Raw genomic sequence first — 9,956 nt, 5'->3', positions numbered from 1 at the left:
CAAATTTGAAAATGAACCACAACCGAGCATTGCACGGGAAGAACAGTGACTCATGTAATTACGGTTACACAAGTCTTCTTCGTCAATACAAATTGTAACTTCAAAGAGTTTTCCCTGTACTAAATAAAGGTTACCCATTGGCAGGAATCCACAAGTGTACTGCAGTATCTAAAGTTGGAAAGATTCGTTTATGTAAGTGCGTATTCTTGGTTCTTTCGGTAAAGTCACGTAGAAGGGAGATTATAAAATAATATAAATATAAAACATAAAAATTCTCACGACGTTTCGACTGCAACACAAGCAATCATCATCAGGTGTGAAATTGTATTGCTGTGGATTTCACACCTGATGATGATTGCTTGTGTTGCAGTCGAAACGTCGTGAGAATTTTTTATTGTTTCATATTTATATTATTTTATTATCTCCCTTCTACGTAACTTTACCGAAAGAACCCATAATATGAATCCCTGCAGTCACGAAAGCTTTAAATAAAAAAATGTATATGCGTGTTAACTATTTGGCACATGCTCTGCTTTAATTACAATTTAACAATTACACGGGGCTTAATTTCAGCAGAACACGTGCGCACACAAACACACAACATCTTGATTTGAATCGACTATATTAACGTAGGCAGCGTTAATCCTTTAGCACGTCACGTGGGGCGTGTTTAACAATCATCGGGCGTGTGCAGCGTGAACCCCCCCCCCACCACCACGCTCTAGAAAGACAGCCGCGGTGGGGGGTTCAAGAGGAGTAGACTTTGGAAAACTCGATTACATACCCTCTGAATACCACGGTTGGCTACGTACGGTGCGAACGAAAGTTCAACATAGCATGCACACAAGTACGAGACTGGGCTCGTCGAGACGAGTCCACCAAGGCTGGCACAGGACGTGTCGTAGTCGTGGTGGTGGTGGTTTGTGGTGACCTGCAGCGTGCCAATCGCGACGCCACCACTTTAGACAACTCGCAACATTCACATGCATACAGTGCACAGGTGAAAGCAAAAGCGGAATGGTATTTTTCGTGTAACTGTTATAAGAGCCACCACTCTATCCACTTTATTGACCCACCACGATATCCACTTTGTTTAACGGCATATACATGACTGCACGGCTCAGGTTACACACAATTAAAGCTATTACGCAGACAAAGCCTTCGGGAGCATCGTGTGTCAGCCCAGGTGGGTATACAGCGACACGGCAGGCGTGGCCACACCGCCTTTATTAGCTCCTGTTTATGTTGGCGTATGATATGAGAACGGCAATTATTGTGAACGCACGTACCAATGTCGCGTATGATATATGCGAGTGGAGATTTTATTCAACCCACGGACCCTCCAGGGGGAACATCGCAGCGGCGTTTGGATTGCCCCAAAGAACCCCATGTCACCGGAATGAACGCGCAGCCCAGCAACTTGACAGACCTCTCCCGTGCCATTTCTACAACGTTGAAATCACGCTGACCACACTCGTAATTTATTTTGTACGCATTTAATTTAAAAGTTTTGTCTGTGGGTGCATTCCCAGCACACCGCGCACAACGCTGGGCTGACGTTGGCCGAAAAGGCGAATGAATCAAACCCCTTGGTTTAAACAATGTGGACTGACGTGGATTAACAAGCAAAGAGTCCATAGCTTTCGATTTAAAGCTTTCGTGACTGCAGGGATTCATCTTCTTGGTTCTTTCGGTAAAGTCACGTAGAATGGAAATAATAAAATAATAAAAATTTTACATAATAAAATAATTATTAAAATAAAACATAATAAAATAATTATGTTTTATTTTTATTATTTCATTATTTCCATTCTACGTGACTTTACCGAAAGAACCAAGAAGATGAGTCCATAGCTGTCAATCACTGCTCCGGTGGGATGTCAAGAGGCGCCTACCCTGACCTCTTCTCATCATCATCATGAGAATCATCGTCCAGGGTTCGTGGCCGGCATTTCTACACTCTTTTTTACCCTGGAAAATCGCAATGATCAACAGGGTTGGCTACGTACGGTAAGAAATAAGTTCGACATACAATCATACAAGTCGAGCTTTCATGAAGGTGCCACTTCAAGATGATTGGGCGTCGTCGATGCCGTTGGCGTGCTTGCCAATGGGCCATCTCGTGCAGATAATTAAATAGGGCCCCCTATAGAATACCCCCCCCCCCACCCCGCCGATCCCTCTTCATAGCAGAGGTCGCAAACGGGTTTTGATTCCTTACCCGTACCCGGCCGCACCAGGGTCGCAAATGGGTACCCGTACCCGGCCGGGTACGGGTATCGGGTAGGGTACGGGTATCGGGTACCCGGTTGCGACCTCTGCTTCATAGCCTCATACCTGGGCCCCTCCGGCCTGTGAGACGAATTCTAGATTTGAAGCTTTCGTGACTGCAAGGATTCATACTCTTCGGTTTTTTCGGTAAAGTCACGTAGGTAAAAATAAATATATATAATAATAAATGAAAAAAAACTTAATTAAATCACGACGTTTCGGAGGCATCACAAGTCTCCGTCTTCAGGTGGGACCGTCACAGCTAAATTTACTGTATCAAGTGAAGAGAAATCCAAGAGACAAGATCTTAAATACTGGTGAAGGGGAGGGGGAGGAGGGGCTTATCTAAATGTGGCAGTCAGAGACTGGGAAGGTGGGCGGGGCTAGATGGAAATGTGGACGGGGCTAGAAGGGAAGGTGGGAGGGGCTAGATGGGGGCGGTGGGCGGGGCTAGAAGGGGAAGGTCCAAGTGAAGAACCTCCACAGGTTTGAAGCTTTCGTGACTGCAAGGATTCATACTCTTAGGTTTTTTTCGGTAAAGTCATGTAGGAAAAAAAGAAGAATAAAAAATAATAGAAATAAAATAATAATAACAAAAATCCGAAAAAACCTAAGAGTATAACCTCCAGATGGGTTACGGCCGATGTTGGCTTCCAAAACCAAACAATAGCAGCACTGTTAAACGCGGTGGATGTCAACAACTCGGTAAAATAGACTAGTGACTTTACCGAAAAAACCTAAGACTGTGAGACGAAGGTGCAGTTGCACAGCGATGCCATTGACCACGCATGTAGTAGCTACGGGCCCCGCACTTTCAAGGGCCCCGCGCTAAATGCTTTCAAGCTATCACTAGCTCTATTACTATAGTACTATACCGCCTTCAACTTTTATGAACGACTGGGTGTTTATGGTTAGCGATTTGTCGTATTATCTGGCTGTATAGCAAATGAAAAAATGCAATTACTTTACTATGCAAGTTTAAAAACATTTTGTTTTCACAACATACGTACTAGCTTAATCCGGCACTGGCGAGAAGAGAATAGAACCGCAACTCTCAGCACTCTCCACGTGCTCTCACCACGTGCACCGCGGACGGTCACCGACTCCATGGCGAGAAATACCTCGGACATTTGCATTTAGCTCCTTCGCACATTTACATCATCAGACCTCCTTTGCCAGTACCAAAAAATAATAATAGGGTTTTCCCCTTTTTCTGGCAACAAAACTGAAACCTTTTTACAAGGAATCATGTCTGCATTAACCACAATTCTTGTCGTCAAAATGCAAACAGAAAACACACTGATAATATATGCATTGTCCTTGAAACTGATTGGTGCACACCAGAGACGGTTTTCTTTCTGGTGTGGACCAATCAGTTTCAAGGACAATGCATATATTATCAGTGTGTTTTTTGTTTGGTATTGTGGTTAATGCAGACATGATTCCTTGTAAAAAGGTTTCAGTTTTGTTGCCAGATAAAAGGGGAAAAGCCCTATTGTTAGGATAGATTTACATTACAAATGACCAAAGCGCATCGGTGTCTAATGGAACTGGACAGATTCATAATGAACGAATAACTGTGGCTTGAATAGTCCATGGGCCCAGACTATATCCTTTGTTTGTTAGCATCGCCTAAGATGGTGAACTGGCGTTCGACCAACATCTTTAAATCGTCGATAAAAGTAAATGATACAATAACCTTAGTTCATATATAAGTTATCAGATAATCCACTGTTATAAGCTATTTACAGAAACTGTTACCGCTAAGTTGTTTTTGTCGCCTCTAGTGATAGGAAATGTTGCTGTGATCCATGGATTATAAAAAGCTGCTGAGATTTCAACCGCATGCCACCTCGTGTGCGTCTTCCTGCACTGGCCACCTGGGGGCAGTGTTTGACAGATGCAACACGCCTGCCTCATCCACCGTGCTCCGTTTTTCTTATATGTACATTTTATCAAGTAATTGATTGTTAATCCGTTTAATTGGGATTTAGTCACATATTTAAAACAAGATTTGAAATAAAACGAATACGTAAATGCAATAAAAATACATATTCGATTTAAAAAAAGCAATAATTGTACTGCGAGGTGGTTAAATTTCGATTTAAAGCTTTCGTGACTGCAGGGATTCATCTTCTTGGTTCTTTCGGTAAAGTCACGTAGAAGGGAAATAATGAAATAATAAAAATAAAACATTATAAAATGATTCTCATGACGTTTCGGCCACAACGCAAGCAGCCGTCCTCAGGTGAAGAACAGGTCTGTCTTTCCGACAGACCTGTTCTTCACCTGAGGACGGCTTTTATTTCCCTTCTTCGTGACTTTACCGAAAGAACCAAGAAGACTGCGAGGTGGTTCACGTGACTCAGATGTCAGAGTGCTGAGCGGACCACAGGTGAGTTAAAATCTGGCCAGCTACCCGTGGTTCAACTGGGATTGAGGAGAGAGAACGATGAGGTGAAATCGAGGAGTCATGAGAAATAATGGAAGAGAATAAAGGGAGTAGAGAAGAAGGAGTCGAAAGCAGACCTCGTGGACACATTTGTAGTTTGATTAACTTTTGGTAGAGGTTCCCAAGCCTGAAGCAGCGGGAGAAACTGGCCCTGCTGGATCTTTGATGCTATAGATCTGGAGCTCCGTGTATTTATTGTTCTAGATGCGACCTGGTCACAAATGATAGCCCAACGAAGTGGCTTATCACGTGGAAATGTATTAGCACCTAAATACCCTAAACGCATGTTGATTCTAAATGTGGAAGGAAAAATTGGAGGACCCGGAAAAAAATTCCACGCCACCACCCATGCCCTCCAATATACCAGGCGAGGTAGTTAACATCTCGCCACCACGGCACCTATGGGGTTAGGGTTGCCACCTTTTCCACTGACCAAATTAGAAAATATTTTCGTGGTCAGCCTAGGTCAATCGATTTTTTGCAGTACTGTATTGCAATAAAGTTCAACACAATACCACCAGATCTCAGAGAAAATCTATTCCTACCACCCGAACACAGTTGCCAATTTGGGTCAAACTAGAACAGGTGGCAACCCTATGGTGGATTAACAATTCGGGGAATCTCAGCTGCAGGAATTAACTAATCATGGTGAGTAATGAAAACATCTGTGTTCTCCTGAAGGCCAGGGAATATTTCAAAACAAATTGAAGGTAGCAAATGGACACAGCCATATCACTAAAACTATATAATCAAGTTCTAAAGGATACGTACTGTATAAACCTAGATTGAACACGTGGGAAAAGGGCTTTTGCTGCTGAGATTGAAGCAAACATGCTGTAAAAATATGATGGCATTTTTTCTGAAGCAGCCGATCCATTTTAAACCGACATGTTTGTTCAATATGTGAAGCATGCTTTTGGCTTGACTCATTCTTGGTGAACTTAGCCAAGTGGAATTTTTTCATTTCACGTAGCTGTGCGGGAACATATTTGGGCAAATATTTGAGCCGTATCCTGTTTGGAAGGTCATAACTCACTGGGTTAGGGTAAGCAGTGCAATATTTTGTATTCAGTGCAGCTGATTGCCCATGTGGTAAAATGGTTACATTGTCCATATTGCCAGCAGCTACATAAGTTGATGAGTGCAAGTACGATACAGGCAGGAGGTAGGATCAGTATATCAACACCCCACTGACAGTGGTTGCATAGCTCGTCTTACTAACCAGCCAGGCGACTCAGCAGTTGAATGAGTGGGTGACAATAAGAAGGCTTTGAATTCAAATATTGGTTGTGGGTTAAAATGACTAACAATTTAAGTGAAAGTCAACAGTGGATGTCCTGTGCATAGGGTCGCCCTCGCCATAATAATTCAGGATTTCCATGACTGGCTCAAGGTTGTAAACAGGAGATAAGCAGAGAGTTAATGCTCATTTGCATAAGTTATTATAATCTTGCAATACAAGTTGTACATTATTTGATCACATAAAAAAAAGTTGCAGGACTTCAATAGCAACGATGCTCATTCACAAAAATCTATTATTGACACCGCTTTATACATATTTTAGAAACAGCCTACTTTAATGCAATAGAAATACAAAACATTTGTGATCCAATAATCAGTGGACCCCTCTAATTCGCAAATTATTGGCAGTTCGCGACTGCTCCCGTAATCCGCGCACAGCGCGGTGGAGTGAAACCGCTTCGTGCACCTCAAACCGCCGTCCGTAGACCTGAGCGAGGCAAACACGGAGCTGCAGGGACAAAACTGCAGGGAAATGGGGAGGTAAAGATTTCCTTGCAATTTTTTTCGGTGATTTGCTTAATGAAATATTTTTTCTTTCCATTTTTTAAAACTTCGATATCGATTTTAAAAATGTCAACAAAAAATCCATAAAAATATAAACATATGGCAGATTTGCGTCATTTGCGTCTTAGAAAAAATCGTAATCTTGTAATCCACATTTATCGTAGATTAATTTAGTCACGCATCACGTGCTTCGTCTGTAATCCACACATTTTTTCTGGATTAATGGAATCTCGCAGCTAATTCCCCCATAATCCGCGGCATGCTGCATCGGCGTAAAACATTTTTTAAGGATCTTATATGTAACCTCCACGGTGCGTCGCGGATTATAGGATACGTCAAATGGTCCTCCGATATCAACACAGATTTCTGCTGTAGGCTGATGTTTTAGTCATTTGCCCTTTTGCAGATCAGCGCTCAATTCCATTATCCTTAAAGTGCTGAACACAGTGCTCTGACAGAGGCATTATCTGATTCCTGACTCGCAGAAACGAGAAGCCTAGTCTTCAAATGGTGGATTGCAACAGAGATGGCTCAGTGCCCTGACGTGTAGGGTATTATGAGTCAACTGAGACAAAACACCAACATCAAAGATCACACCAAGTTTCAAAATACATCACTGGTTTAGGGCATTGTCACAGAAAGTGTTTTTCTCCCAATTATATTCCAACTGTGCCATTTACATTGGGACAAAAACAAGACTGTAGCCATGGAGTCAACATGGGGGGGGGACCAAATCTTCCAGAGTTTCTGGGGGTCCCAACCCAGAAAAATATCTAAATTTTAAAACGAATTTCCTGCCTGAAATATATAAAAAATCACTATTTATTTTTTACAATAATGTCTAATAGTATTACATTGCTCTGTTTTAACTTTTTTACCATTTCTTGTTTCATTGTATGTAATGGCAGAGATTAGGAATTAATAAAGTACAACCATAACCACAATCATATAAACAGAAATCTATGCATTGATTTATATGAAGACAAGTCCAGATATTGTGGCCAAGGTTTAGCAAATTGTTGTTTTTATTTACTTAGCATAGCAAAAATGTTTTATAGAAATATTTTTGGGGGGACATTTTGAGCATATTTGAATATTGTGTCCCCCCCAATATTTATTATAATTACGGCCTTGGACAAAACTATTTATCGTTGGAACACTCCTTGCTATCAGTATATTGTGAGAGAATGGCCTCTGGAAGGTGATGTCACAGTGTTGTCAAGTTGGTGAAGTTGTCGCTAGTCCTTCAATTCCCTCTCGTCGACCGCCAGGTGGTGCAGCTTCTATGGCAACACGCGAGAGTGAATCTGCTGGACTGCGAAATCGTGAACCTGTCTGTGCGTTTTGTACAGTAAAGTATGGTCCAGATGTCTTGTGACCCCCCCCCCCCCCCACCAATTAATTGAACACTATTTATTTACTTATACTGATAGGAACGAAGTGAACCAGCCTACAATAGATTATATCGTCCGTCCGTCCGTGTAGCAACATCGCCCCCTACTGCAAACACTTGGCAGGACCCTACAAAAACCTTTAGACTCAGTGAGGCTTTCCTGGCTAAACAAGTGTAACATTCCCTTATAATTCACTGAGATAGTTTTTAATTAAAACATTTAAATAAAAAATTAACTCACAGCGGCCTAAAGCCTACAGCTAGGCCTAAAGCCGAGAACTAGGCCTCAAACTCTCCCTTCGTATCGTCCGATTAGGTGTAGCAACATCGCCCCCTACTGCAAACACTTGGCAGGACCCTACAAAAACCTTAGACTCAGTGGGGCTTTCCTGGCTAAACAAGTGTAATAATACATTATGTTTATATTCTTTGGTTATTCGTTCCTACCAGCCCACCCCGCAGGGACCTGTTTTCAGATGGCTGATACGGCTTCACATACTTTTGAAGAACGGCTTTTAGTGAGCGAAGGGCTCGTGAATAAAATATTTGTTCAAGTGGACATGTGCAAAGAAAATGCTGGTTCTCATGCAGACTGACTGGCCCCATAACAAGTATACTATAAATATTTACAATCATGATGAGATTAAATAAAGTTATGACGTTATTTTTTTTTATTGCTTACATTGCACAAGACACCCATTGGTTTCAGACATTGAGTTTTAGAGAATTAAATGGGGGTCACAAGACATTTGGGCCACAATGTACAGTACTTTCATATGCTCGGGGTTACTCCGAGTTTAATGTCATGTACAAAATATTCCTTAAACTGAAATTGATCATTCAGATTCAGGGCTATTTTGAAAAAGTGTTTAATATATTTGAGGCGTTGGGCTGAGAGATGACCAGGAGATGGCAGTGAAGTAATGGATTAATTAATTGATATGTGTAGTGCTGTGTTACCCTTCACACACATATTGTGTGACTTGTTTCGAGGTATTCCAGTTTACTTCAACAGACCACTTCATCCACTGAACATCCCAATGCAGGACCCATCTGGGAATAAACAATTATTCTTAGGACTTAGTGTGGCTTTCCTGGGTAAATGTCACTTAAAATGTATTGAACGTCGTTATAAATGATCAGATGGATTTTTTTTTTATTAAGTGAAAAAAAAGCATATTAGTGCATTTTTATGTGCATAAATGTTTTTGTTGTGGCTGAAATCCAGCCGGATGTGAAACCAGGATTTAAACATCACCAACAACAATGAAAAAGAAACCGCATTACAGGTACGAGTCTCCTGTGCAGAATATTCACGAATCGAAGCTTCATCAATAAACATTGGGCCTGTTCAGCGTTGACGCTTCTGGGCATTTGCGATGGGATGATCACACTCGTGAACGTGTGTATGTGGAACTTGTTTGAGCACCGTACGGAGCCAACCGTGCTGAGTCATCAATACAAAAAAATGCCACGTCTGGTGATTTATGTAACGATGGTGGTGGTGGTGGTGGCGGCATGTGAATTAGCCAGTGCCGGATTAAGTTGATGCGGGGCCTGTAGCAAATGTTCTAAAGGGGCCCTAAATTATTAAAAAAACACAAATATTAAAACACACATTTTTTACTTGCGTAGTAAAGTAATTGTATTTTTCTATTTCCTATACAGTCCAGATAATACGACAAATCGCTAACCTTAAACACCCAGTCGTTCATAAAAAAAATTGAAGGCGGTATAGTACTATAGTAATAGAGCTAGTGCAGAATCACCGAACCGGAATTGTTAGCTTGAAAGCATTTAGAGCGGGGCCCTTGAAAATGCGGGACCCGTATCTACTACACATGTGTAGTAGCTACTACACATGTATAGCTGCTACATGTGTAGCTACTTTTGCTACTACATGTGTAGCTACTTTTGCTACTAGGACAATCCGGCACTGGGCTTAGGCAGTGCGATATGCAACATTCGCCTTGCAGCGCACAAACTTCACCGCTTGCGAGCGGCTCAAGAACCCCAAATCAGCAAAGGGGTGGT

The sequence above is a fragment of the Lethenteron reissneri genome, chromosome 11 (genome assembly GCF_015708825.2).
Source record: "Lethenteron reissneri isolate LAM-NWPU_2019-01 chromosome 11, ASM1570882v1, whole genome shotgun sequence".
In the NCBI taxonomy this organism is placed as follows: domain Eukaryota; kingdom Metazoa; phylum Chordata; class Hyperoartia; order Petromyzontiformes; family Petromyzontidae; genus Lethenteron; species Lethenteron reissneri.
The sequence above is the reverse complement of the archived record's forward strand: the minus strand, read 5'-3'. Positions refer to the sequence as shown.